The sequence below is a fragment of the Oryctolagus cuniculus genome, chromosome 10, assembly GCF_051225735.1.
Source record: "Oryctolagus cuniculus isolate XC-2025 breed Fujian yellow rabbit chromosome 10, ASM5122573v1, whole genome shotgun sequence".
Classification (NCBI taxonomy): Eukaryota; Metazoa; Chordata; class Mammalia; order Lagomorpha; family Leporidae; genus Oryctolagus; species Oryctolagus cuniculus.
Window position 1 is genome coordinate 81,741,617 of NC_142876.1, and position 27,206 is coordinate 81,768,822.

A 27,206-nucleotide genomic window follows, 5' to 3' on the forward strand; every position below is an offset into this window, starting at 1 on the left:
CTTGTCCTCTACTGAAGGTCTTTTGAAATGACTTCAGCCAGTGCCAGCATTTGAAGTCTCCAGAGAAATCCAGTGAACTTCTGGAGTCATGATGGACCACAGGCCGTGGTCTCACACACCCCCTGCTTCTACTTGTTACCCAAACACCTAGGGCAAACCTCCTACACTCCTGGAGCCTCTGTTTCTCATCTGTAAATGGGAGTTCATCAGATTGTTAGAAAGATTCATTTGATCACTGCATGTTTCAGGAACCTTGCTGGGGACACAATGGGAGGACCATAGAGGACCGTGGTATTAATCAGACTATCACACAGTTGATATAAAAGGATAAGCTGAGATAAATGCCTCCTTTAAGGGAAGGGATGTGTTTAGGAGCACCAGGAAATGTTCTAGTCCAGGGGAGTTTAGTGGTCAAGAAAAGGGATTCCCAGGGAGCAGTAAGACAGCTCACTCAATGGCTAGCACCTGTGAAGACTCAGTAAGCAAGGAGAGAAGGAAGAAGAGGAGGCAGATGAAGGCAAAGCAGTTACAGGTGTGTAGGAAGCGCCGTTTCCCGTGCCCACATGCACTAGAGAAACCTCTGTGTTGGTGACACACTTTAAACTGAAATGCTACGATGACAGTGGCTGCTGGGATCTGCAACCCCAGGATGCTTGGCCCAGGGAGGGCCTGATGGACTGGCAGGTGGAGACCATGAGTGGGCAGGCCAGTGGGAGGCCAGAAGGTCAGAGACACCTGCCGCAGGAAACACCAGCAGGGGCCCCGGGGCTGTGGGCCTTGCACTTCCGCTTTCCGGTGGTTTTATCAACATGACCTGAGAACCTCACTAACTGGAAAGACCCTGGCTGCTGACCTGTCTTTCCCTGGCCTCAGCATTCTCAGCTTCCAGGTGAGGAGTTTGAGGTCCTGAGACCTAAGCTTCGGCTACCTACGCTGTACTTCTGTTTACGGAGTCTGAGACCAGGTGGTGAACTGTGATTGGATATGTGCAAATCTATGTGCCTGTGTAAACCCACAGCTCAGTGATGTAGAAGAGCCACTCAGTGTGCTTTATCAGAGGCTAGTGGAAGAACCATCACCTGCTAAGGCATTGAGTTGGGCTGAGACATATAGAGATTCTAGCTTAATCCTGTTTTCGACTCTTTGGTACAATGAAACAACCACGGAGACAGGGGAAATGCAAGGTTGTTTGTTTAAGAAACCTATTGCAGTTGGTGGAGGGCGGGGCCCTTGGAAGCAGGTGTAACTACCACAGTGCTTTCTGCCCAGGTGCATGACCTGGGGAAACTAGAGGTTGGTTTCCGTGAAGTCCCTGACCACCTTTGAAGGGAAGGGAGAAACAGTTGCTTGTGTCATGGTGAGTGCCTAATGTGTGAATGCCTGTCCGTGTGACCTGTGACTTTGGTTGGTGTTGAGCTTTTGTAGATCTGATCCTTAATGTTACCAACAGCAGCTGACAAGTTTGCTGGCTGGGGCCTAAAGTCTTCAGAAGTCATTTTCTTGCCTGGAAGGGTTTAGATGTGGCCTACTCTGCAGATCCTGGTGTGGGTGAGTTCATCCTAACGTCAGGGTATAACCAGGCCATGTGTATGCAACCCATTTTAAAGACAAAGCCACCATGGCTTTGTTTTGGTTGACATCTCTTGTATTTCCTGTCTCTGACCCAAGGAGTTGGGTTTCTGAGTGAGATGGAGTCCCAGCAAAAAGCTTCCAAGTTGGAAGAAAATGAGAAAAACACCCAAAGCCCAAAACTTTTCCCAGCAAGAAAGCAGAATGCATGGATAATGCTATTTGGTGGCAGTCACGCATAATTTAAATTATGAAGTCTTGCGGCATGCATTAAAGTCGTGTCCAAACTTTGTCATAATTTGGATAACTTTTTTTTATTAAGGGGGCAGAAACTTAAACCAATTATGGTGTTTGCAGGTACAGTTTTTAAAATAAGATTTGATTGGATCCATAGGGTACAGCCCCCATAAATAATCCTGGAGGTTTTTTTTTTTTTTTTTTTTAAGGTTTATTCATTTTATTTATTTGAAATACACAGAGAGAGAGAGAGAGAGAGAGCTCTTCCATCTTCTGGTTCATTCCCCAAATGACTTCAAGGACCAGTAGTCTGCCAGGCTGAAGCCAGGAGATTGTTCCAGGTCTCCCACGTAGGTGCAGGGAGCCAAGCACTTGGACCATCTTCCACTGCTTTCCCAGGTGCATTAGCAGGGAGCTGGATTGGAAGTGGAGCAGCTGGGACTGGAACTGGGGCCCATATTGGATGCCGGCATTGCAGATGGTGGCTTCAGCCTGTTAAGCCACGATGCCAGGCCTGCATATTCATTCTTCCCAGCAGCTTTAACCCTCCATTTTCTTTCCCAGTAAGTCCCTGAACTTGACCTTATCCTCACTTTCCACGCCATGGGAAGAACAGTAACATCATTCATCACCCCTGAAAAATGCTGCATGGAGCCCCAGGGTTGTGGGCGACAGTGATGTCAATGGGAACAATTCATTATTCCATCAAGCACTTGGCATGGCAGTCAATGAAAAAATATGTGCTTTGGAACTGACAGCTCAAAATAGTCTTTTCAGCAATTGGCATGCCAAGATCTTGATAGTATAATGAATTATTCTTTAAACCTATCATTTCATCCCATCAATTTGGCCATATAGACCTTTCTTTTGGGGGTGGGAGGCCAGAGGGACTAAATTATAGAAGTTTTTTCAAGTAGCGGGCAACATAACTTTGCAGCCTGGAAAGGAGAGACCAAAACTATGAGAGTTAGAAAGAAATACGCTGAGGTTAACCTATGAGTACAACTTAATGGAAGTATAAGAAAAAGTTCCATGATTTTTTTTGTTTTTATTGATCACTTGTAGGATTTCATCCTTCTTTTCCATAACCATGCACTGGAGAAATGAGACAATTTATTACTCTGTTTGCATTGTTCATGCAAGCTTGCTGAGCAAAATAGTGCCTGATTATTTAGGACACACAGGTGTTTAGGGCAGGCTCAAACTGTGTATGAGTTTGGTTGGAAGATCGATTCTTCCCATTTAATCTCCATATGTAGATTAATTCCCTACCCTTGATGTATGATCTTTCTTACTCTCATGTGGCTAATTAATTTGGCTCATTCCCAAATCTGACCTCCTCAAAGATCTGCGCCCATCTCTTTGCCTCTGAGTGTTTAGAAGGCTGGGTGAGAGACTGCACAGCTCGCTGGCTTTATGGGGAATGATTAGCACATTGGCATGCATTTTGGGTGACTTCTGAACATGGCACAGAACCTGTTTAGGTTTCAGCTGGTCAAATTGCTTTTGTCCTAAAATGTCAGCTTTATTTCTTGGAACAGCAGCTGCCACATCCCCTTCCCCTCTCCCCCTATATCTCCACTGAATTGCTTGATGTAAATGGTTATTTTCATTCCTGTTAAATAATGTCTTGTTGCTACAGCAATGGTCATTTTAAATACCATCAAAATAACAGTGACACCAATTTGTTCATAGGATTGGGTCTTAATTGTCCACCCATTGTTTGAAAATAGAGAACTGCCTCATTAATCCACTGCAGAATATTAAGCATTTCATTAAAATATTGCATGGAAAGGAGATACTTCAAATCCCCTTCATATGTCCTTCACAGCTAGTGGTATTATCTAGTTTGCATTTTAAACTATCAACCTGAAGAAAAATCTGGGCATCTGTGACCTTTTAATTTGTGCTTCAAAGAAAACATTTCTTAATGTTATGTAATAAATCAATCATTACTTGCTTAATAATCTTAATGCATGTCTTTGAAGTCAGCAATCCACAAGAGAGCCTGGGATTTTTAAAAATTGACAGCTCTCTGGTCATTTGATGTAAACTGTGTTTTATTGATTAGCTCTGAAACTGTATTTGATATTTGCTGCATGTGAAGGCATGAGATCATAGAGAACAATGAAAGCATGAAGAATATGTGCCCATACACACATGCACACATTTGTATGCAGACTCTGCCGTACATAGGAAACACATAGGAATTAAGGCTTTTTAGTGTTTTAGTATTTTTAAAAGCCTTATTTTTCTGAGAGGCAGAGAGAGAGATGCTAAGAGAGAGCTCCCCTCGTTTGGTTTACTCCCCAAATGTCCACAGTGGCTGGGATTGGGCTGGGTTACCCTGAAGCTGGGAGCTAAGAACTCAACCCAAGTACCTTGAATGGGTTGCAGTAACCCAATTACTTGGGCCATCACTGCTACCTCCCAGGGTCCAGGAATCTGGAGTCAAGAGCCAAAGCTGGGTATTGAACCCGGGTATTCTGACATAGGATGTGGGATAGCATCTTAGTCACCTCAATACTTTAGTATTTGAAATTTATCAGATAATATTAACTCTCCTTTAAGTCCAACTGCTGTTTGTACATAAGCATACTATCATTAAATAAATATATATACATATCTATGTACATATTTGGTTTGTATAATCTTTTTGTCTTTTTCACTAATGCAGGAAAATTGTACATATTTATGGGATATCATTTGATTTTTCAATACTTGTATACATAGTGTAATATTCAAATAAAGTTAAATACGCCTGTCACCTCAAAGATTTGCAAAGTCTTAAAATGACAGAATTTTCAATGATTCTATAGATGTGCTATTTAAAATGCAAATGAATCCAAGTTCTTGCAATCATCGTTTGTGTATTTCTGCTCTGATTTGCTTTATTACCTGAATAATTTTTCAACTTGGACATTTTTCACCTCAGAAATAATATCCCACTTACTCATTATTGATGCTGTTTATTACACAAAAAAGGAGGCCCAGATTTTATTTTATTCTGAAGATGAGCTTCAGATAACACAGTTGCAGACCTTTTGCTACTTTAATGACTAACTACTGAATTATAGGTTTCCTGATTTGAAGTGTATTTAGAAAAAGCAACATAGTGCAATTAATCTGATAGTAATAGGAAGGGAAGTTAATATTGGCCTGAAGCTAACTTGTTCATTGCAAACATCTAGCCTGAATAATTTGCAATCTGATTCCTAAAAAAACCCCTCTCTGTTGCTGCCTCTATAGCTCTGCTTGACCCCGTTATTTTCCAGATCGTTCTACCCAGACATGACCTAGGTCTTATCCTTGTCACTAATCAGAGCCTTTTTTTGAACTTTCAGGGGGATGGGGTTCTCTTCTGTGGAATGGATGATCCCTGGTCCTGGTGGCAAAGAGCATCTCAAGGCATAGGTTGCCAGCTGTGCAACCTTTGGCCAGACATTGAACTCCCTCGGGATACAGGGTAGGGAGCTCTCACTTGAAGCATTGTTATAAGGAGCAATAGCTAATTCCTGCACTTTATAGGAGCTGTGCAAAGCTCTGTCATGACAAAAAAGGGAGAGGAAATTGTTTTATGACATTCCACTGGTTGGGGGGGGGCCCATGCCACTCATACCTGCAGCCTTGGGTTGGAATATTATGGCCAGTTGCACTGCAACTCCACTCTTTTCTCTGCTTTCCTCCCATTACCTTTCCTAATATTTCCACACAATAATTAATACTGCAAGGCTTTGTTTGCAGAAAGAGTGCTCCCCTAAGGGTTTGTACGTCTTCTCCAGGTTGTTTCACTTTCCTTTTATCTAAGCACTTGAAACACATTTAGACAGAATAGGGTTGGATCTGTTATTTTTTTGTTTCTTTGTATTTCATACATAGCTATTACATGTCATGATATTTCATTGCAGAGATATATGAAAAACAGATGGAAGAGAAATCAAAGTGTTTATCAATCTAGACATAGGCTACACATACCTCCTGCTCATATATGGATATAAATGTTTTCCTGCTGGACAATATAGAAATATATGAAGATGCTTCAAAAACTGTGGACAAATGGAATTAAAATATGTTTACTTTGGTGTAAAAATCTTTGGAATTTATGAAGAGTTTTTCATAATATGTATTTTCTTTTCTCCCCAAAGATTTATTTATTTATTTGAAAGGCAGAACTAGAGAGAGAGAGAGAGAGAGAGACAGAGAGAGAGAGAGAAGAGATGGGGAGAGAGAGCAACAGCCAGGGCTGAGTCCAGCCAATGGCAGCAGCCAGGAACTCCGTCCTGGTATCACGTGTAGGTTGGCAGCAGCCCAAGCACTTGAGCCACCCTCTGCTGTCTTCTCAGGCACATCTGCAGGAAGTTGAATCTGAAGTAGAGCAGCGGGGACTTGAACTGGCACTCCAGAGTGGAATGCCAGTGTCACAAGCAGTGGTTTAACCAGCTGTGTCACAGCACCAGCCCTATGATATGCACTTTCTATGGACTTTTTGAAGACCAATCCAGTACATGAATTGCAACATTTTTTAGCACTAAAATATATTCATCTTTTAATTTTCTACACTCTTTTTGAAGTATTCTTGTACATGTATGTGTGTGTATATATGTATGTAATATATCCATATATTCATAATATGTATACTTCTATTTAACCTGCAGTTTACTAGCTAGATTTAATGAACACTTCCCCATTACCATAAAAATATTTATATCAACATATTTAATGTCTGCAGATAATTTCATTGAGCCAATCTCATATTGTTGGTCATTTAGAGTATAATATTTTTTTAAAAACTAGCTATATATAAAATATAAATTTTTGTAGCTCTGTTTACTTACTTCATTAGGTTAAATTCTTAGATATGGCACTGTGGGTCCCAGGGCCTGAGTGTTTTGTTGTTCTTGTTTTAAAGCTTTATTTATTCGAAAGTTTATTTATTATTGAAAGAACTACATAGAAAAAGGAAGAGACAGAGAAAGAGAGAGAGAGGGACAGGGACAGAAAGAGAGATATTCCATCCGCTGGTTTGCTCCTCAGATGGTCTCAATGGCCAGCGCTGGGCCAGACTGAAGCCAGGAGCCAGGAGGTTCTTCCAGGTCTCCCACGTGGAAGCACTTGGGCCATGTTCTGCTGCTTTCCCAGGCATATTAGTAGGAAGCTGGAATGGAAATGGAGCGGCTGGGACTTGAACTGGCACCCATATGGGATGCCAGTGTTGCTGGTGGCAGCTTTATCTGCTGTGCTACAATGCTGGCCCCAGTCTAAATGTTATAGAGATTTGACTACATACTGACAAATGTCCACCCAGAAATGTGGTACCTTCTAATCCTTCAGCAGAAATGGGAGCCCCATCTAACATATTCATGGTACTAGATGTTGGAAGTTCATGGAAAGTGGGCTGGCGCTGAGGTATAGTGGATAAAGTCACTGCCTGCAGTGCCGGCATCCCATATGGGTGCCGGTTTGAGTCCTGGCTGCCCCACTTCCAATCTAGCTCCCTGCTAATGTGCTTGAGAAAGCAGTAGAAGATGGCCCAAGTACTTGGGCCCCTGCACCCACGTGGGAGACCCAGAAGAACCTCCTGGTTCCTGGCTTTGGATCAGCCCAGCTTTAGCTGTTGTGGCCATTTGGGAAGTGAACCAGTGGATGGAAGACCTCTCTCTCTCTCTCTCTCTCTCTCTCTGTCTGCCTCTGTGTAACTCTGCCCTTCAAATAAATAAATAATTTTTTTTTTTTAAAGAAGTTCATGGAAAGGTTTGAAAGCACAGGTGCAGAATAGCTTTAACACAAACACCGTGAATAGAGAAGCTAGGGCTCAGGCTGTGTGTCATGGATTGAAACAATACTAAGTGCTCTGGTTAGCGAGAGATGTCATGACAGCACTGCTCATGACGAAGATCCTGAATAGCAAGTGTAACCAGCTCTAGAGAGCTAGACCATGCGGCAGGAACTATTGTTGTTGATTGAATAGACTCAATAAAAGAGTCAGAGCATACATTATTTAGACAGCCCAAGTGGCTGTCACTTCTCAGACTAGGTTACGTAAAAAAGGCTACACAGGTTAATTAAAAGATAACACCATGCAGCTGGACACAGTGCCTGCGTAATTGTTTCTTCCACCAAGATAAGTATGCAAGGCATATTACAGAGGTCTAGAAAAAAAAAAAAAAAACTGTGTGACAAAAATGAGACCTTTGTTCTTAAAACTGGAGTGCTCTTCCCATATTAGGTATTTATAAGCCTGGACACATAATGAAATATTTTCAAAATCATTTGAAAATATTGAATCACAATATTCATCTGTGGACTTTTATTGTAATGATATGAAAGATGGCATTAAAAATATTTTTAAATGGCAAGTTTTAAATATACACAAAAGTGGAGTGAATAATACAATGGATGTCCACATACCCAATACCCACTTAAAACAATCCTGTTTCATAGACACTTCATGCCTTCCTGTCCTGCATTGTTCTGAAGCAAATCCTCAGCATCATATTATTTTAATTATAAATAGAGTATTAAAAGGTGATTTTGACTAGTTAGTCCCGGTCAATTTAATTTTTCTGATTCAGCATTATCAGAGTAACTTCGTAAAATACTAATCTTGGGATCTCAGCAAAATCACTTGACTTCACTAAGTCTCATTTTCCCCTTCTGTAAAAGAGATGCTTAGACGTCCTAGTGATATGGTCAGGATTCTAGGAGAATCTCAAGTTTAAGGAACGTTACGGCTGGCGCCGCAGCTCACTAGGCTAATCCTCCGCCTGCGGCGCCGGAACCCCGGGTTCTAGTCCCGGTTGGGGTGCCAGTTCTATCCCGGTTGCCCCTCTTCCGGTCCAGCTCTCTGCTGTGGCCCGGGAGTGCAGTGGAGGATGGCCCAAGTGCTTGGGCCCTGCACCCACATGGGAGACCAGGAGGAAGCACCTGGCTCCTGGCTTCGGATCAGCTCAATGCACCAGCCGTAGCAGCCACGTGGGGGTGAACCAACAGAAAAAGGAAAACCTTTCTCTCTCTCTCTGTCTAACTCTGCCTGTCAAAAAAATAAAAGTAAAAAAAGAACATTACATTGAAGTGATGAAAATGTTAAATGACCATGATTGTCATTACCGCTGCTGGAACTCAAAATGTCTAGATAAATGACATATAGCAGCATTAGAAAGCTGATTGATAAGATGTAGGGGTTTCAGATGCTTCTGGGAGAAAAGGGAAAATGAAGCAGGTGTATTAGGGAAATATGGGTACTGTAAGAGGTAGTTGAAGCAGCATTAGCAGTGGCTGAAATCCCAGATGTGGACAGCAAGGGTGTGAGGGCTCTGGTCATGGGGACACACTTTAGTGCTGCATTTCTAGGTAGTAAGGTAGGAACTTGGGGTTTTGTTTAAATATCAGTGAAAGATTGACAAGGAGGAGACAGAGAACTTGGGTTTTTCAAAAATGTTAAATTCTATTAAAGCTCAACTCCTATCACAGTTATAAATATCATTACAGTGGGGAGGTTGAGCTATAGAGAAACAATTTTTAAGTCCTGGCTGATAAGCTTCTTATTCCCTGAAATAATTGATATTGCCAATTTATAGGTGATCATTACATTTAAGTCATCCATTCAATTTTTTTCTTGAGGAGTTTGGTTGGTTCTCTAGCTATGCAAATTTCATCAAGTGAAGACAGTTAAATGACTTTGAAATGTTGGATCAAAAGTGGCTATTTATACTGTTCCATTAACTAGAAACCTCTTATTTCTTGACTGATGTCAGTCACTGTATAATGTTTTCATCTAAAAGTTGACATACAAGATAATTTCACAATATAGAATATCTTTCTAGATGCTTGCATATTTTGATTATTGTGCTTCAGAATAGACAACCCTTGCCTTTTTTCAAAGCTAATCTATACTGCGACAAAGTAACCACAGAGATACTTTGGGTTAATAAAGCTGCATTAAGGAGTTAATGGCTGATGGGGTGTTGGGACTACTTCACTTAGACACCATTTACAATTTACAAGGACATCAGATTTCAACTGGAAGGAATGGATGATCTGGGCATTATATTGGTAATGCTGGTGAGAGAAATGCATTGGGGCAGGAGGGCATTTCGTGTCTTCAAATCAAATCATACAAGAACAAAATTTGTAAATCACATTTAGGAGTTTAGATTTTATCCTCAACAGTGGGGCTTCCAACTAAAATGGGAAGTGACATGATCATATTTGGATTTTACAAAGGTCATTTTGGACTGTAGGCAAGTAAGCCAGGAGGCAGGAGGAATATTAAGGATAAGATTATAGAAATCCATGAAGTGGGTGGATATTATTAGTTGGAATCCATAGGCCTTAATTGTCAATTTAATGCAGAGGCTGAAGATGAGGAAGTGTAGGGTGATACTTGGGATGCTAATTTGGAAAACAAGATAGATGACTGGGTTGCTTGCAGAGATGGCAGAGGCAGACTTTAAAGGAAAGATGGAAAATCATTTTGGATGCAGAATTGCAGGTGCCTGTGAGGCATCCAAGTGGAGGAACATGGTAGATGGTTGGTTTTGGAATTTGGATGAATTGATGCCACTGGCATAGAGACAATAGTTGAAGCCACAGGAATGGACAGGATCAATAGCAGCAAATGAACAGAGAAGTCAGGTGAGAACGTGGGTGCCAGGTGCAGTGTACATCACCCTCTCGGGTGTGTGGTTCCCCTGGTGTAATCACAGTAGCCTCCTTTACCCACAGTTTTGTGTTCTCGAGTTTCACTTACCTATGGTCAATTGTGATCCAAAAATACTAAATGGAAGGTTATAGGAATAGCTAATTCATAAATTTTAAATACACTTTATTACAGTGTATTATTTTCATTGTCCTATTTTATTATTTGTTATTGTTAATCTCTTACTGTGCCAAACTTATAAGTTAAAGTTTATCATAGATGTGATATATAGGAAGAAAACCATAGTGTATAGAGAGTTTGGTACTATCTCCTGTTTCAGGCATCTACTGGGGGTCTTGGAAGATGTCCCCTGTTATAACTTAGTTTATCTGGGGTGAATTGGTCCTCATGTCAGGGAAGAGGGTAGAGTCACTGGGCTGTCATTCAGCATTTAAGTTGGAGGAGATTTTCAAAGATTGTATGGGAGCTTAAAAGTAGTCCCAATTTTTTTGCTGTTCTTCCCCATCTAGAGATGGGTTATGAATTTCTCTCTCCTATCTCTCAAGTGTGAATGGGCTCTGTGACTTCTTTCAGCCAATCCAATATGGCAGAAGTGACCCTGAGCCAGTCTAGACCCAGGCATTGAAAGACTGGCAGCCTACTATTCCAATCTGTTGGAATATTTGCTTTTCGTGTCTGAGCTGTCTTTAAGAAGTCTGACTACCGTGCTGGAGAAGCTGGTGGATTGCCCCTGAGAAGGCCTGGAGAGAGAGGAACCCGCAGATCCTGGCCTTGACTTTGCTCTCAAGGCAGCCAGATGCATGAGGGAAGCTGTCTGGACCCTCCAAACCAGCCATAGGCTGACTGTCACATAGCAGCCAGGATTCTGGTTGACAAATGCCACAAGAGCAGATTTGCTCAGCGGAATTCCACCTGTTTGCCTGTTCGCTAAATTGTGAGAGACAGTGAAATGTTGTTTGAAGTCACCAAGTGTTGGGACTGTTGACTCAGCCATGGAGAATAGAAACAGTTTTTCCTTCCACACTCCTTCCTAATCCAGCTTTGCCAAACATCCTGTCATCAGTGAAGTCTTCTATGTGTTGTACAAAAACAGACGTTTTCATCTGTAAATACGAGAATAATCATCACATTCCTTCCTCTCAGAATTATTAGTGAATATACTTTGTACATTGTAGCAAATATGGATGAATTTAAATAAAATTGCAAAAACAAATAAAATTGAAAAGCACTCTGCACATGCAGTTTAAGTAGAATTTTATTGTGCAGTGAAAATTTTTAAACTGACACATATTTAAGACTGTTAAATATACATTGTCTATTATTATATTTACCATTTTCAGTTAATCAGAATTTCTTTGACTCTGTGCATCAATTTGGAGATTTTTCTCAGTTCTCTGTTTATTTAGTATTTTGCTTCTTTGCAGAATGGTTGCAGTTCCTTTGTTCCTCTTTGTTCACCTTGCATTGTTCTCAAGGGCCTTATTTACTTAAGAAAATGGAACAGCTGCTTTTTGGTTGAGAGCAAGGGTTGGATTGTATCTAAATGAGTGCATAGCAGCTACAGGGCTCCTTGGATGACTTGGTTCTGGTTACAGCTTTTAAACATTTGTCACATTAGGTTGTTAGTACATTGAATTACAACATTAGAGTCATTTGTTCAGCAGTCTGGTGATCTGGTACTAGTTTTCTTCAAGGTGATTGAGTTAAGTTGTAGGATTTAAATGAACTCCAATGCTGCCAATTTTCCATCATTATGGTTTTGAAAAAGTAGGTAGATGGAGAGTTCAGACTGAACTGCCATCCTTCCCTGAAGTCTAAGGAGGGCTGCTTTCTAGAGTCAATCTCTGGTTTAACGAATTCAAAGCAAAAACAAAACAAAGTGAATTGTGAGTTGGGTATCAGCTGGGGTGGTCCCTGTAGACCAGGATTCTCAACTGGATTCACAATTGACAATGTGGAGCCAGATAGTTCTCTGTTGTGGGGACTGTGCTATGCATTGTAGGATGTTTGGAGGCATCTCTGGCTACTAGATGCATTGAACCCCTTACTCCTCACCCAGGTGGGACAACCAAAACATGTGTACTGACATTGCCAAATGTGTCTAAGGGGCCAAAATTGTCCCCCCACTGAGAACTATTGTTGTAGACCACACAGTGTGTCTCCTATTAAGGAGCAAATAGATTTTGCCCCAGGTGTCTCCTCCCTTCTCATTCCTTCCTCCCCATACCACTGCTTTACATATTTGCATATGCTTCTTTTTAATCAACCTGTCTCTGGAGGTTTTTTGCAGGGCAAAGATCTCTTATTTATCATCTTGATATTTGACAATGGATAGGTCTTCCTTAGCCACACTTGCAAACTGACATCCATGGTTGAAGGTGATTTTTTTTTTTAGAGCAGCCTTCCTTCAAAAGGTCATAAAACACTAGGCATTAGGTTCTTAGAGTATGTGATGAATATTTTACTAGTTAAAAATGTAGCCAGGCAGCACAAAGAAATGATTTAATGTTGTAAATAAATCTCTTTGTGGGATTTAATGTGCAAAAATGGACAGCAATGGCTTTAAAAAATCATTCCCCAGATGATGAGATCTATACAATGGTGTACTCCATGTGTTGGATCCATATCTGGATAGAGTGTTCACTATATCTTTGTTAGGTGGAGGAGGGAGACACTGAGATCTTTTTCTCTCTTAGGACTTCCATCTCTTTTTCTCAAAACTAGAAGCTCAGAGGGTCAACTTTCCAGGAAAAGTAATGATTTCACATCCCTTGAGAATGTAGTATTCATTATGTTCCTCTAGATCATGATTATGATAATGTATAAGGAGTGCTTCCAAAGTGCTGGGCACTGGCCTGGGAGAACTCTACCTGTGTTAATACACAAGGCTGTGAACCAAGTTGGGAGCTGGCAAACCAGGACCTAAGGGCTGAATTTGGGGACTGCCTGTTTTTGAACAGCTTGTGAACTAAGACTGTTGTTTATAGATTTAAGTGGTTTAAAAAAAAAAAAAACATTTTTGACAAGTGAAAATGACATGAGATTCAAATATCAGAATCCATAATCAGGTGTTTCTGGGACACAGCCACACCCGTTAGCTATCATATTGTGTGTGGCTGCATTCTTATAGCTGTGGTGGAGCTGGGCAGTCACAATAGGCACCCTCTCTGGCCATCAAGCTCAAAGTCCTTATTGTCTGGCCCTTTTCAGAAAAAGTTTCCTGACCCCTGAGCTGGCTACTCTTACTGTTCTCATTTCATAGAGGTACAAATGGAAGCACAGAGAATTCAATCCATAGTTTGTTTGCTTGTTTAATATTTATTTATTTCCATCTTCTTGAAAGGCAGAGCAAGATAGAGAGCTAGAGAGAAAGCTGGTTTACTCCCCAAATGTATACAACAGCCAGGCTGGGCCAGGCTGAAGCCAGGAGCTTGAAATTCCACCCAGATCTCCCCTGTGGATGGCAGGAGCTCAACTGTTGAGCCACCTCCCAGGCACATTGGCAGGAAGCTGGATTGGAAGTGGAGTAGCTAGGACACAGACTGACACTCTGATATGGGATGTGGCTATCCCAAGTGGCAGCACAGTGTCCCCTGTAGTTTGTTCTAAGTCACATGTCAGGTCGCAGGGTTAGATGTGAACGCAAATAACCTGCTTTGGGGATCCTTATCTCCATCATAGTGTTATGGTGTGATGACTGCAAAACTTCCCAGTCTAGAACTCCTAGCTGAAAACATGAAATCAGCAAAAAACCTCCCTGGAATCCAATTCCTTTTAATATGCGGTTACTTTACAGCCATGTTTGTTCTTTGTTTTCATACTTAGAGTCCCTGAGCCCCATGACTAAATGAGGAGTGTTTTGCAGCCCCTAGGCTGTTCGTATATTCCCTTCCAAATGTCTGGGTGAATGAGGGTTTCTAATTCTCCTTCTCTCCAGGGGGATTCCTGCCGTACAAGGAAGCAGCCCTGAGCTGCAGGGCCCTGGAGGCTGGAACCACAGGCAGACAGCGGCTTCCAGTGGCAAAGGAGCTGGTGAGTGGGAGGCGATGTCAAGGACAGAAGGACGATTTCTAGGTCTGCGGTAATGGACGTTTGAACGTCTATGTAGAACAGTTAGGAACTTTAAGAAAAAAAAAAAAAAAAAAAAAAAAAACCTCATCCAACAGCTTGGCCCAGAATTGGCCTTGCTTCATTCAATTTATCCATTTCAGAAGATGAAAGCCTGCGTTGTCTGCCAGGATTTAGCGTCCGGTCCCAGGGAATCACTGTGTTTCTAATCTGATGTTTGGGCCATGACGCCGGCCCCTCCGCCTGCCGCTTAAGATCAGTTCCTCTTTTTCTTATGTTGTTAAAAGGCCCTGGACACGGACCAGTTTTAAACAGCATTTGGCTTCGTAGGGGACCAACTCACAGCCCTTTGGTTTTATTTCATTCTTTTTTGGAATTTAGAAGGGAGTGCATTTCTAGTAGCAGAGAGTTATCACAATTCTCATTTTTGAAAATAGCCAACAAAAAAACACGCAAAATTAAGAATATGGAATGTCTAGATCTCAACTGGGCTGGTGGTTCTGCGAAGGAATCCATTTGTCAAAGCGCATCTCATTGTAAACTGAACATGTGAGCATGTTACCTCAATTAAAAGGGCATTGGAGGGGAAAAAAGATGGAAACCAGATCTAAAAAAAAAAAAAGAGAGAGACTGATTAATTACAGCACCTGTGTGCAGCTGGGTAAAGCCAGAATTACTCTCTAATAATCACTTCTAATTCCTGAGCTTTCTTGAATCCTAGATCAAGGTATCCCCTTGTGGGAGGCTTAAATTTGTTCCCCCTCATTTGAAAGCAGTCATTGTAAGGCCACATAAGGATAACCGATATTTATCCCTGTAAGTAGTCACTGTCAGAGAGGTGAGCTCCTTCTGCAAGTCTCTTTATTAGGCCACGCTGCGTTTACAATTAAATAAATTTGGAACACCTTGAGGTAGGGGCAGTGGCCGTATTTAGCGCTTATTTCCTCAAATTCAAGAGGAAAGTGAGTGTGTTCAGATAAGAAAGATGACTTGAAAATGAGAAGACTTTCGTTGCAATCATTCATCATGCCTCTGATACAGATTTCCGGTCTTAGATATAAATATTTCAGGATCAAGACTCTTTCATCTTTCCCTGCCTTGCAAGAAGGCAAGATTGTTTCCAATCTCCCTTAAAGTAAGCAGCTTTAATCATTGTTTCTAAATCAACTGAACTGTGTAGGAAAAAAAAAGAAGATGTAAGAATCCTATAATCCCTGGTTTAGTTGTAATGAAATTGTCCAGACTGAGAAGGGAACAGATGGATTTTGATTAATTTCTACTAAGACCAGTAAGTATCCACTTCAATATTCTTTATAAACTTATCAGGGTAAATGTTATATAGTCATAAGAGGATGAAGGAGAAAAGACATAAAATAAACATGAATTTATAACTGGGTTATGAGTAGTTAAGGGAGATATACTAAAAAACTACTATCTTTAACAACATGTCGGAAATGCAGATTCATTGAATCTGGGCAATTGATTTATTTTTAAAAGGCTGGTTTTGTTTTATTTATTTGGAAGGGTGAGAAGGAGGAAGGGAGATGGAGAGAGAGAGAGAGAGACAGAGAGAGAGAGAGAGAAAGAGAGAGGGAGATTTGCCATTCACTGTTTCTCTCAATACCTGCAATGGGTGGGATTGGCACAAGCCAAAATGAAGAGCCCAGAATGCAAGCCAGGTCTCTCACATGGGTGGCAGGAACCCAACCACTTGAGTCATCACCACTGCCTTCCAGGATCTGCACTAAGAAACTAGAAGCTGGAATTGGGAGTAGAGCCAGAACTGGAATCTGACACAGGATGCAGATGTCCCAAGTAGCATCTTAACTGCTGTATCAAATGTCTGCCCCAAATCAAGGCAGTTAAAAAACAATTAGTGTGGGCTGGTGCTGTGGCTCACTTGGCTAATCCTCTGCCTGTGGTGCCAGCATCCCATATGGGCACCAGGTTCTATCCCAGTTGCTCCTCTTCCAGTCCAGCTCTCTATTGTGGCCTGGGAAAGCAGTGGAGGATGGCCCAAGTGCTTGGGCCCTGCACCCGCATGGGAGACCAGGAGAAAGCACCTGGCTCCTGGCTTTGGATTGGTGCAGTGCGCCAGCCGTGGTGGCCACTTAGGGGGTGAACAAACGGAAGGAAGACCTTTCTCTCTGTCTCTCTCTCTCACTGTCTATAACTACCTGTTATATTAAAAAAAAATTAGAGAATACATAATTGTACACATTTCTGAAAGATAGTGTGATAATCAGATACATGTAAATGACGTGTCAGGATCAAGTCACGGTAAATAGCGTTTCCGTCTCCTCCATAAACATTTGTCCTTGTGTTGGGAGCCTCCACACTCTTCTAGTTCCCTATAAAACATATGACAAATTGTTGCAGGTTACATCACCCTCCTGGTCTATAGGACATGAGGACCAGTTCCTCCTATGGAACTGTCATTGGGTGCCTATTCACCAACCTCCCTCTGTCCCCTTCCTAGTCCCAATTAAACACTGTTCCCTTTCCTGTGTTGGTGACATCACCTTGTTCTGCTTGCATGCAGAACTAAGAATGTGCAGTGTTTATATTTCTGTGAGTTCTAGGGCAAGCTTTGTAGAGGTCCTTTTAGATTTATCCCTTTAATGTTTTTTAAAAAAATTTTTTTTGAATTTTTGGTGAGGACATCTCACAATTGTCCCAGGTATCTGATAAAGGGTTACCTTTCCTGCAAGGAGGCCATGGTGAGAAGAATGCAAACAAGACAGAGAGCTGAGAAGCTCTACCCTGCTCCCGACATTTGATTCCAGGATAATAATTGAAAACAAAGATGAACTTTACCAAGACATAATTTGGAATGAACGTAGACAATTCAGTTGCCACAGTTCATTAGTTTTATGGTTGATATTTAGGGTGCCGAGGGGCAAATTCTCAGCTTCCCTGTCCTTTGCAGGACCTCCTCCCTCCTCCAGTCTGTTGGAGAACAACAAACCAGGGAGGGCATAGAGAGATCCAGAGGCCGAGAGACTTCAGTTTGGCATGAACTGGCAATTAGAGCAGAAGGTGAAAAAAGACAAAGGCAGACCCAGAAGTGGCATTTGTCCCACATGTGCATAGGATAGGAGATGTTTGCATCCAATAGAAAATCAATAACTGCTTGTTGGAGATTTAAAAATACCTTTGCTGTCTAGCTTTCCCTTCTTCCCAGCATAATTTCACATTTTCCGTTTCTTTCTGCCTGACATGAGATGGTCACAGACCGAGAGCTGGCTGGACAAATGGAATCCTGAATATAACATCCAATATCATCAATACTTACCAGATTGCTAATTAAAGACAATATTCATCATCAAACAATTTTCATTTAAAACTCAATAAGACAAACTCCAAATTTGCTTTTCAATACTGGGAGCTAAAATGTGATCTTTGTGAGGATAGAATATATACAAAATGTTCTTTTTGGGGCCAGCACTGTGGCATAGTAGGATAAGCATTGACCTGTGGTGCCGGCGTGCCATATGGGCACCGGTTTGTGTCCCTGCTCTTCTTCCAATCCAGCTGTCTGCTAAATGGCCTGGGAAAGCAATAGAGGATGGCCCAAGTGCTTGGGCTCCTGCACCCACATGAGAGACCTGGAGGAAGCTCCTGGCTCCTGGCTTTGGATCAGCTCAGCTCTGGCCATTGTGGCTATTAGGGGAGTGAACCAGCAGAAGGAAGACCTTTCTGTCACTCCCTCTCTGTCTGTAACTCTACCTCTCAAATAAATAAATAAATCTTAAAAAACAAAACAAAACAAAAAACTTACATGCAACCCACCTGTTACTTACTGGCTCTCTTCCTTAAGCCCCTCTTCTATTTAAATACATAAAATATGGGGCCGGTACTGTGGCTAAAGCTGCTGCCTGCAGTGCCAGCATCCCATATGGGCACTGGTTCTGGTCCTGGCTGCTCCACTTCTGATCCAGCTCTCTACCATGGCCTTGGAAAGCAGTAGAAGATGGCCCAAGTCTTTGGGCCCCTGCTCCCTCATGGGACATCTGGAGGAAGCTTCTGGCTTCCATTGCAGCCATTTAGGGAGTAGACAAGCAGATGGAAGACCTCCCTCTGCCTTTTTCTCTCTGTAACTCTGCCTCTCAAATAAATAAATTAATATTTTAAAAAGTGTTCTTTTCTTCCTAGATAAGACATGATATGAATACGCATGGATTTCATATTAAAATTTTTTCCCCATAGGTCAAGAGAGAGAGGTGAGAGAGGTAGAGTGTTTATCTGATGGTTCAGTCCCCAAATGACTGCAATGGCAAGGACTGGCTGAAGCCAGGAGCCAGGAATTCAGCCAGGTCTCCTATGTGGGTGGCAGGGATCCAAGCAAATGCTTGAGCCATCATCTGCTGCCTCACTGGGTGCACATTGGCAGGAAACTGGAATCAAAAGCAGAGCTAGAACTTGAATCCAGCACTCGGATATGGGATGTGAGCATGCCAATAGGCAGCTTAATTTCAAGGCCAAACGCCTACCCTAGATTTCAATATTTTTTTTTGCACCAAAATAAACTTTTCTTTTAATTCCATTTTCCATGAACTTTTTGACATACTCTCATATTTACAGGGAGGGAATGGAGGGTTTTTCATGGCCTGTGTGATTGCTGTGCCTTAAGTCACCAGAACATGGTGAATAGTCAGTGAATTAGGCATTCGTTCCACAGCAGGCACATTGTTTCTGCTACTATCTTGTCATTGTAGCTGTGACTTGGAAATAGGATCTGCTTAGAGATGAGGACACCAGGCTCGCTGTGGTAGAAACAGACTGGGAAATCTGATTCAAGGATTGTGATTAAAAAAAAAAAAACTTTTTATTTACTTAGTTATTTGAAAGGCAGAGTGACTGAGAGAGAGGGAGAGAGAGAAAGAGAGAGAGAGAGAGCGAGAGCGAGCGCACTTCTATTCTCTGGTTTACTCCCTAAATGGTCACAATGGTCAGGATTGGGCCAGGCTGAAGCCAGGAGCCAGGGACTCCATCCTGGTCTCTCATGTGGGTGGCAGGGACCCAAGTATTTGGGCCATCTTTTGCAGCTATCCCTGGCACATTAGCAGAGAGCTGGATTGGAAGCAGAGCATCTGGGACTTGAACTGGTGCTCTGATATGAGTTGCTGGAATTATAAACTGTACCTTAAACTTTCTGTGTCTTACCAATAGTCTTCAAAAGTCATGCTTTTAAATTGAGAGTAGTCCCACTTCCTGGGAGCTGCTGTTCACTTCTTGCTGCTTGCTCTTTGTCAGAGTGCCACTGTCAAAGGACAACTGGGGCCGATTTCTTCTGCACTGGGCACAGTAGGTGCAGTGCCTTGGGCCCGCTATACTTTTGGAAGCCTGTGAACAAGTTTCAGCTCTTTCAAAATGGAAGGAACACATGAATATAATCCAGCTTGGATTTTATTTATTTACTTATTTATTATTTTGAGAGGCAGAGTTACAGACAGAGGGGAGAGACAGAGAGAAAGGTCTTCCATCTACTGGTTCACTCTCCCAAAGGCTGCAATAGCTGGAGTTGAGCCCATGCAAAGCCAGGGGCCAGGAGCTTCTTCTGGGTCTCCCATGTGGGTGCAGGGGCCAAAGGACTTGGGCCATCTTCCACTGATTTTCCAGGCCATTAGCAGGAGCTGGATCAGAACTGGAGCAGCCAGGACATGAACCGGCACCCATATGGGATGCTGGTGCTGCAGGTGGAGGCTTAGCCTGCTATGCCACAGTGCTGGCCCCAAAAGTACCTGCTTTATAAGGTGGGGAGAAGGATGGGATGAAATAATAGTGGCAAATATGTGCATAGTGCTTATTATATACTAAGCACTATTCTAAGTGCTTCACATGTGTTAACTCAGCAGAGAAAAGTAAATTTGAAGAGAGACAAATTTGTGCCAGTATTACTTGAGTGTGAGGTGATAGCTGTGTTTGAAACTAAACTGCCACTGGATTTTTCTTTGATATGTAAATTGATATCTCTGCATGTTTTGAGGAGGCTCTAAACCAGAAAAACTAGATTTCTTTCATTTGCAGCCACAACAACTCTAGTAACATAGAGGATACATAGATATAGATATACATACATGTCTGTGGATGTGGTATATGTTTGTATATACATAAATGCATATTCTTCAGCTAAATGAACCAAGGAAGAGAAATGACAGAATTCATAGGAGTGTCTATAAACTTCTGGGGATGGTGCTATAGACAGCCTCTTCTTAAGAGAGGTGATGAAAATGACCTTAAATGGGTTGGCATTGTGGTGCAGCAGGTTAAGACACTGCCTGTGACACCGGCAACCCATATCAGAGCACTGGTTCTAGTCTTGGCTACTCAGCTTCCAGTCTATCTTCCTGTTACTGTGCTTGGGAAAGCAGCAGAGAATCGCCAGAGTACTTGAGTCCCTGCCACCCATGTGGGAGACCTGAATGTTGTATTTCTGTCTCCTCACTTTGGCCAGGCCCAGCCCTGGCTGTTGTAGCCCTTTGGGGAGTGAACTAGTAGATGGAAGATATCTCTTTCTCTCCCTCTCTCTCTCTTTTCTCACTCTCACTCTCGATCTGTCTCTCCCTCTCTCTGCCATCACTCTGCCTTTCAATTAAGTAAATAAACAAATCTTTTTGAAAAATGACCTCAAAATTTGTTCAGTGCTTATGGTGCCTGGGGGTTGTGGTCTCATTTTAAATAGCACAACCACCTATGAAGGGAGCCTTGATACTATCTCCACTTGGTAGAGGGGATTAGGATGCTCCAGCTAAATGGGAACTTCCCAAAGCCAGTTAGCTGATTGAGCCAGGAGGTCACTTGAGCCAGGATTCAAACCCAGGTGCCCAAGTCGCAGCCAGGGCTCCTTTCTCTTACGAGGTGTCCTCTCCGCACCATACACAGGTGTTTTATATACATACAGAGAGTGCAGGGGTGACTGTGCCATCATGGCTTGTGTCATCTCCTTTCATGCCACCAGAGGAGGCGGGCAAAGCTGCAGGAACAGCACAGGGGGAAGCTATCAGAACTGGGGAGCTGAAGACCACTCACAATAAGGAATGAAGTGGATGAGTGCATGGAGTGGGCACTCACAGTGACGCTCTCTGCACTCACATCTGCGGTGCAGGCCGGTAGCCTCCCTGTAGTCTGTGCTTTGGGGACAATAAAAGATTGGAGGGGCACTCACTGGCCCCAGACCAGGCGCTGATTCCTTCATACCGGCTCCTGTTTGTGAACAGTGTTCCTCCCTCCCTGAAGCAAAAGGCACGCCCTAGCACCTAGAGGGAATCCCGGAGGGAAGCAAGGTGGGCTCTGCCTGGCTTTCCCGACCTTCCTCCCCAGGCCGGATGCCTTTCTCCTTTCTGGGTGCTTCTGTGGCTTTAGTAGAGCTCTTATTTATTTCACTCTAGTAATTTTCCTCCGAAACATTTGGCTCCTCTCTTTGAAAATTACGTATTTGAGAGGCGGACAAATGAGGGGCAGGGAGAGATAGAGAGGTTGTTCTGATATTCTGGTTTACTCCCCAGATGCCCACAACAGCTGGGACTGGGCTGAAGCTGGGAGCCAGATACTCAATTCAGGATTCCCATGTGAGTGGTACAAACCCAATTACTTGAGCCTTTTGGTGCTGTCTCTCAGGGTGCATGCTCATCTGGGTATTGAACCCAGTTACTCCATTATGGGAACACAGTTGCCTCCACTAGTGTCTTAACAGCTAGGCTGAATGCCTTTCCCTCCCCTCATTATAATATAAAAGGTCATTATCTATTTTTTTTAACAGGCAGAGTTAGAGAGAGAGAGAGAAGACAGAGAGAAAGGTCTTCTTTTTTCTGTTGGTTCACCCCCAAAATGGCCGCTACTGCCGGCGTGCTGCACTGATCCAAAGCCAGGAGCCTGGTGCTTCCTCCTGGTCTCCCATGCGGGTGCAGGGCGCAAGCACTTGGGCCATCCTCCACTGCCGTCCCAGGCCACAGCAGAGAGCTGGACTAGAAGAGGAGCAACCGGGACAGAACTGAAGCCCCAACTGGGACTAGAACCTGGGGTGCTGGCACCGCAGGCAGAAGATTAGCCTATTGAGGCGTGGCGCCGGCCCCAGCTGCTCCACTTCTGATCCAGTAATCTGCTGTGGCCTGGGAAAGCAGTAGAAGACGGCCCAAGTCTTTGGGCCCCTGCAATCATGTGGGAGACCTGGAAGAAGCTCCTTAACCCCAGTTTACTCCCTTATTGTCCAGTGGTTTTACTCTATTAACAATTGCGCAGCCATCATCATTACTTACTTTTTAAACTTTTCTTGACCCCAAAAAGAAACCCTGTATCCATTAAACACTCACTCTCTATTTCTACTTCCTTTAACTTCTAATAGTTTTCTTTCTCTTAGTATAAAGGTTTGCATCTTCTGCACATTTCATATAAATGGAATCAATAACATAGTCTTTCATGATTGGCTTACCTCATTTAGCAAAAGATGTTCAGTGTTTGCGTACATTGTGGCACGTAGGAATCGTTTTTCATTTTTGTTGTTGTTCTGCCTGTTTTTTCCTATTTGTCCTTCACATTTTTTTTTGTAATATTTATTTATTTATTTGAAAGTCAAAGTTAGAGAAGGAGAGCAGAGAGAGAGAGAGAGAGAGAGAGAGAGAGAGAGGTCTTCCATCTGCTGGTTCACTCCCCAATTAGCCTAACAGCTGGAGCTGTGCCGATCTGAAGCCAGGAACCAAGAGCTTCTTCTGGGTCTCCCACGTGGGTGCAGGGGACAAAGGACTCAGGCCATCTTCTACTGCTTTCCCAGGCCATAGAAGAGAGCTGAATTGGAAGTAGAGCAGTCAGGACTCAAACCAGTGCCCATCTGGGATGCTAGCACTGCAGGTGGCGGCTTTACCTGCTACGCCACAGCGCCAGCTCCATGTCCTTCACATTCTTTATGAGCTCTCTGATGGTTCTTGTGTTGAGATGGCCCATTTGACTTGATATTTGCTACCTTTGCCTAATGAGTGTTACATCCAATGTATACCTTTGCTCAGGACCCCAAGGATTAGGTAACAACCAACTTAGAACTTGCCAGAGTTTCAGAAACTCCACTTATTTCAGTGCCATATAGTGTCCACTTAGACAGCTAGATGCCTGACTGTTAGAATGCAAGTCTCTTTGAAGGTTGTAACAGTCTCACCCAGAGGAAGACATGCACATCCTGAATCATTCTGAAGACTAGAAAGGCAATCAAAAAAGAAGAATAAAATTGGTGAGTGTGGTTCACCTTAACTTATGCTGCCATTATGGGTAGTGAAATGGATCACTGTTGTTAGGGTAACTCTTCGTCATGAGTTGTCTCTAAGTGCAGATGAGTTGTTTTATTAACTATATTGCAGAGTTCTAAGGTATCTCTGTATCTAATCAACTCATCTTGTCTTTCCTCTGCATGCAATTAAGGCATTCATTAGCCTTGAGCAGCACTGCAGAAGTTGACTTTGTTTTAAAATTGTGCCCTTGGTAGAAGGAATATTTCTACAAACCACTTAAAACATTATTAAGCTGTATTATCCCCCTTCTCCCCAGAATTTATTCAATCTCATTAAACCTAAAAAATGTCTAAGCAGTGAGTAGCATTTTTATTATTTTTTTGGGAATCAAAAAGAATACAAGCATTAAAAAATAACGAACACTGGATACACTTTCTATGTTAACTATTTAGACTTAAAGCAATATAAAATACTTGGATGTCATTATCTAAAATATTTATGATGGGCTCGTTTTTGCTTGATAAGAAATTAATTGGTAATAAATCTGTGTTCGAGTATAACTAGAAGTAAAAACAGACTGTACCATCTTAATTTGACTTCAGGGATAAGAAAGAAGCAGATGTTGGAATTAGCATCTGTAAACATTAGCCCTTCGCATCAGCATTTGGAGACTGTACTGATCGTGGAATTCTGCACGGGGAGCCGTAGATTCATGCATCCAAGGTGCATGTCTTTGTGTTTTGGGACTTCTGGAGTTTGTACAAAATTAGAGTTAGGACTCATAACCAAGCATTACCCTAATGTAATGTTCACAAATTTGCATGTTCGTTTTCAGCAGCAGGCATACTAATCTCTAGCTTATTCCAGCGGTGGCAGAGTACACGCTGCTCAAGTGAGCCCTCGCAGCTAAAAGCCAAGGACTCAGGTGAGATGAGTTTTAGTGTTCTTGCTAGATAATTGTGTTGCTGTTGCCAAGTCATCTAACATCTATGAGTGTCAGTTTGTTCATCAGCAAAATGGGTCAGTGCTTGATCAAATGGAGAGTTCTATGCAAGATTAAAGCACTAGAGAAATCGAAGGTGTCTGTTAAATCAGCAAACTATGACTTACACCACTGAGACAGTAAATGTTGTGGGCCCAAACCCCAAAATATCAGTTATTTTTCCCGTTAAGAACATTCCTTAGGAATTTATCCTAATAAAACAATGAAATGAGTATATGAAGATGCCCTTCAAAGCATTACGAATGATGGTGAAATCCTAGGAGTAACCTAAATGTCCAATGACAGAGGATTGACTAATTAGACTATGTTAGGAGTATATTAAGAAATACAATATCTCTATTAAAAACCATGACATGCTAAGCGAAGTATTGTAGATTATATAACAGTATTTAATCATATGACCCTGATTTTTAGTTTTGTGGAAATAAAATACACAAATACAGGAGAAACTAGGAGTAGATACAACAATGAGTATCTCTAAGTGGTTGGAATACAGATCATTTTTCATTTAGGGTGACTTTCTGTGTTTTTGAAGTTTTTTGTATGAAGTATATCTAATATTTTTATTAGAAAGATGTGTGTGTGTGTCTCCCTGTGTGTCTGTGTCTATATCTCATTGGACCTCAACTGGAGGTGATTCTATACCCCTGCTCCCACCTCCAGTGGATGTTTGGTAACATTTGGAATTATTTTCGGTTGTCACAATTGGGAGGTGCTGCTGGCATCCAGTGAGTAGAGGCCAGGGATTCTGCTAAACACCCAGTAATACACAGGGCAGCTGCCCACAGTGGCCAAAGTGTGGACAGCATCAAGGCTGAGAAATCACGAGCCCACCTAGGCCAGACTTCTGTTGTCAGTTTCACAGCCAGGGCCAGAGGCATCAAGAGTAAGCTCTCTCCAGTTACCCCTCGGCTCCATCTTTGTTTTCTACCATCTGTCTTCTCTTCCGCGCAGCCCGTGGAAATCTGAATGTTGTCTGCAAGTTAGAAGGGAGGCTATTTTTCCCAGTGTGTTGTGCATGATGTGCTGTGACTTTTTCATATTCAAAAGGCTGGCTTCTGGGGCTCAGAAACCTTTCAGAAGTATTATCTCTGGTCTGGGTTTCAGCAGCCTATTTTGAAACGTGTAAGCCATGGCTTTGTCTCTTTGTTCTCTGTGTTTCGCTTTGGTGTATTTTCCCCTAGGGCTGTAGGCACGCAGCCTGGCTGCTCAAATTGGTTGAGGACAGTGTAGGAAAGAAGGGTCATGGAGTCAAAGAAAGTACAAGGGGGTGTTTTACAGGTCTCCTTAGTATGTTTAGAGTATTTATTATTTAAAATGTGTGTCAGTGTGTGCTAATAACCTTACAAAAAACAGTGCTGTCATGATAAATCACTTTCCTTTGTTGTTGTTAAGAGTCTTTATGAAAATGTTAGATTGTTCTGAATTTACCAGGGGCAGAATTAACTCAATTTGGAACCTTCTTTGTCAAGACCAGGAGGAGGGACAGCCATTTGGCCTAGTGTTTCAGATGCCGTGACCCACGTGCGGGTGCCTGGGGTGGTTGCCAGCTTCAGCCCCTGACTCCAGTTTCCTGCTAACACAGACCTTGGGAGGTTGTGGTGATACTTCAAGTAATTTGGTTCCTTCTACCTTGGGTTGATTTCTTGGTTCCTGGCTTAGGCTATGTATTTTTATTTGGGAGAATCAGTGGACAGTAGCTCTCTCTCTTTCTGCCTCTCAGGAAAAAAAGAGCAGGTGGAAGTGTTATTTGAGAGAAGGCATTTTTTTTTTAAAGATTTGTTGTATTTATTTGAAAGAGTGACAGGGGACATACACACACACACACACACACACACACAGCTATCTTTCGTCATTGGTTCACTTTCCAAATGGCCTTAACGGTCTGGTCTGGGCCAGGCCAAAGCCAGGAGCCTGCAACTCCTTCCATATCTCCCATGTGGGTGGCAGAGACCCAAGCACTTGCATATTCTGCTACTTTCCCAGGCATATTAGCAGGGAGCTGGATCAGAAGCAGAGCAACCAGGAGTTGAACTGGCATGTGCATGGGATGCTGGCATTTGCGGGTGATGGCACAGGTTCACAGTGCCAGAACCTCTAGCTTCAGGAGCCAGCACTGTCAACCTGACCTGTACTCCCTTGATATTCTCCAGGTCCTAGCTCATTTGTTGTAGCTTGGCGTGATATTCCTGTGCTATTTCACAAGGTTCCCATACAAGTTCAAATGTTGGGGCCGGCATTGCAGTGTAGCAGGTTAAGCCACTGCAGGCATCCCTTATGGGCACCAGTTCCCAGCTGTTCTGCTTCTGATCCAGCTCCCTGCTAAAGCAATGAAGAAAGCAGAGGAAGCCTGCCCAAGCTTCTGAGCCCCTGCCACCCATGGGAGATCTGGAAGAAGCTCCTGTTTCCTGATTTCAGCCTGGCCCAGCCCTGGGTGTTGTGGTCATTTGGA

At 42.6% G+C, this 27,206-nt stretch overlaps 1 protein-coding gene across 44 annotated transcripts in view; it reads left to right on the forward strand.

The window, feature by feature from the left end:
- Nucleotides 1-521: 521 nt before the first annotated feature.
- TAFA4 (TAFA chemokine like family member 4) overlaps nt 522-27,206 on the forward strand; it is a 259,031-nt gene continuing 232,346 nt past the window's right edge. For 5 of the 44 annotated variants that reach the window (XM_089305963.1, XM_089305964.1, XM_089305966.1 and 2 more), the window contains exon 1: nt 525-889. The gene's annotated coding sequence lies outside the window, so the exon portion shown is untranslated. Of the gene's footprint in view, nt 890-1,209; nt 1,358-14,402; nt 14,498-15,588; nt 15,669-22,041; nt 22,105-23,602; nt 23,754-24,353; nt 24,475-24,586; nt 24,677-27,206 lie in introns of those variants that run through there. The other 39 variants (XM_089305959.1, XM_089305960.1, XM_089305962.1 and 36 more) reach the window with 31 other exon arrangements.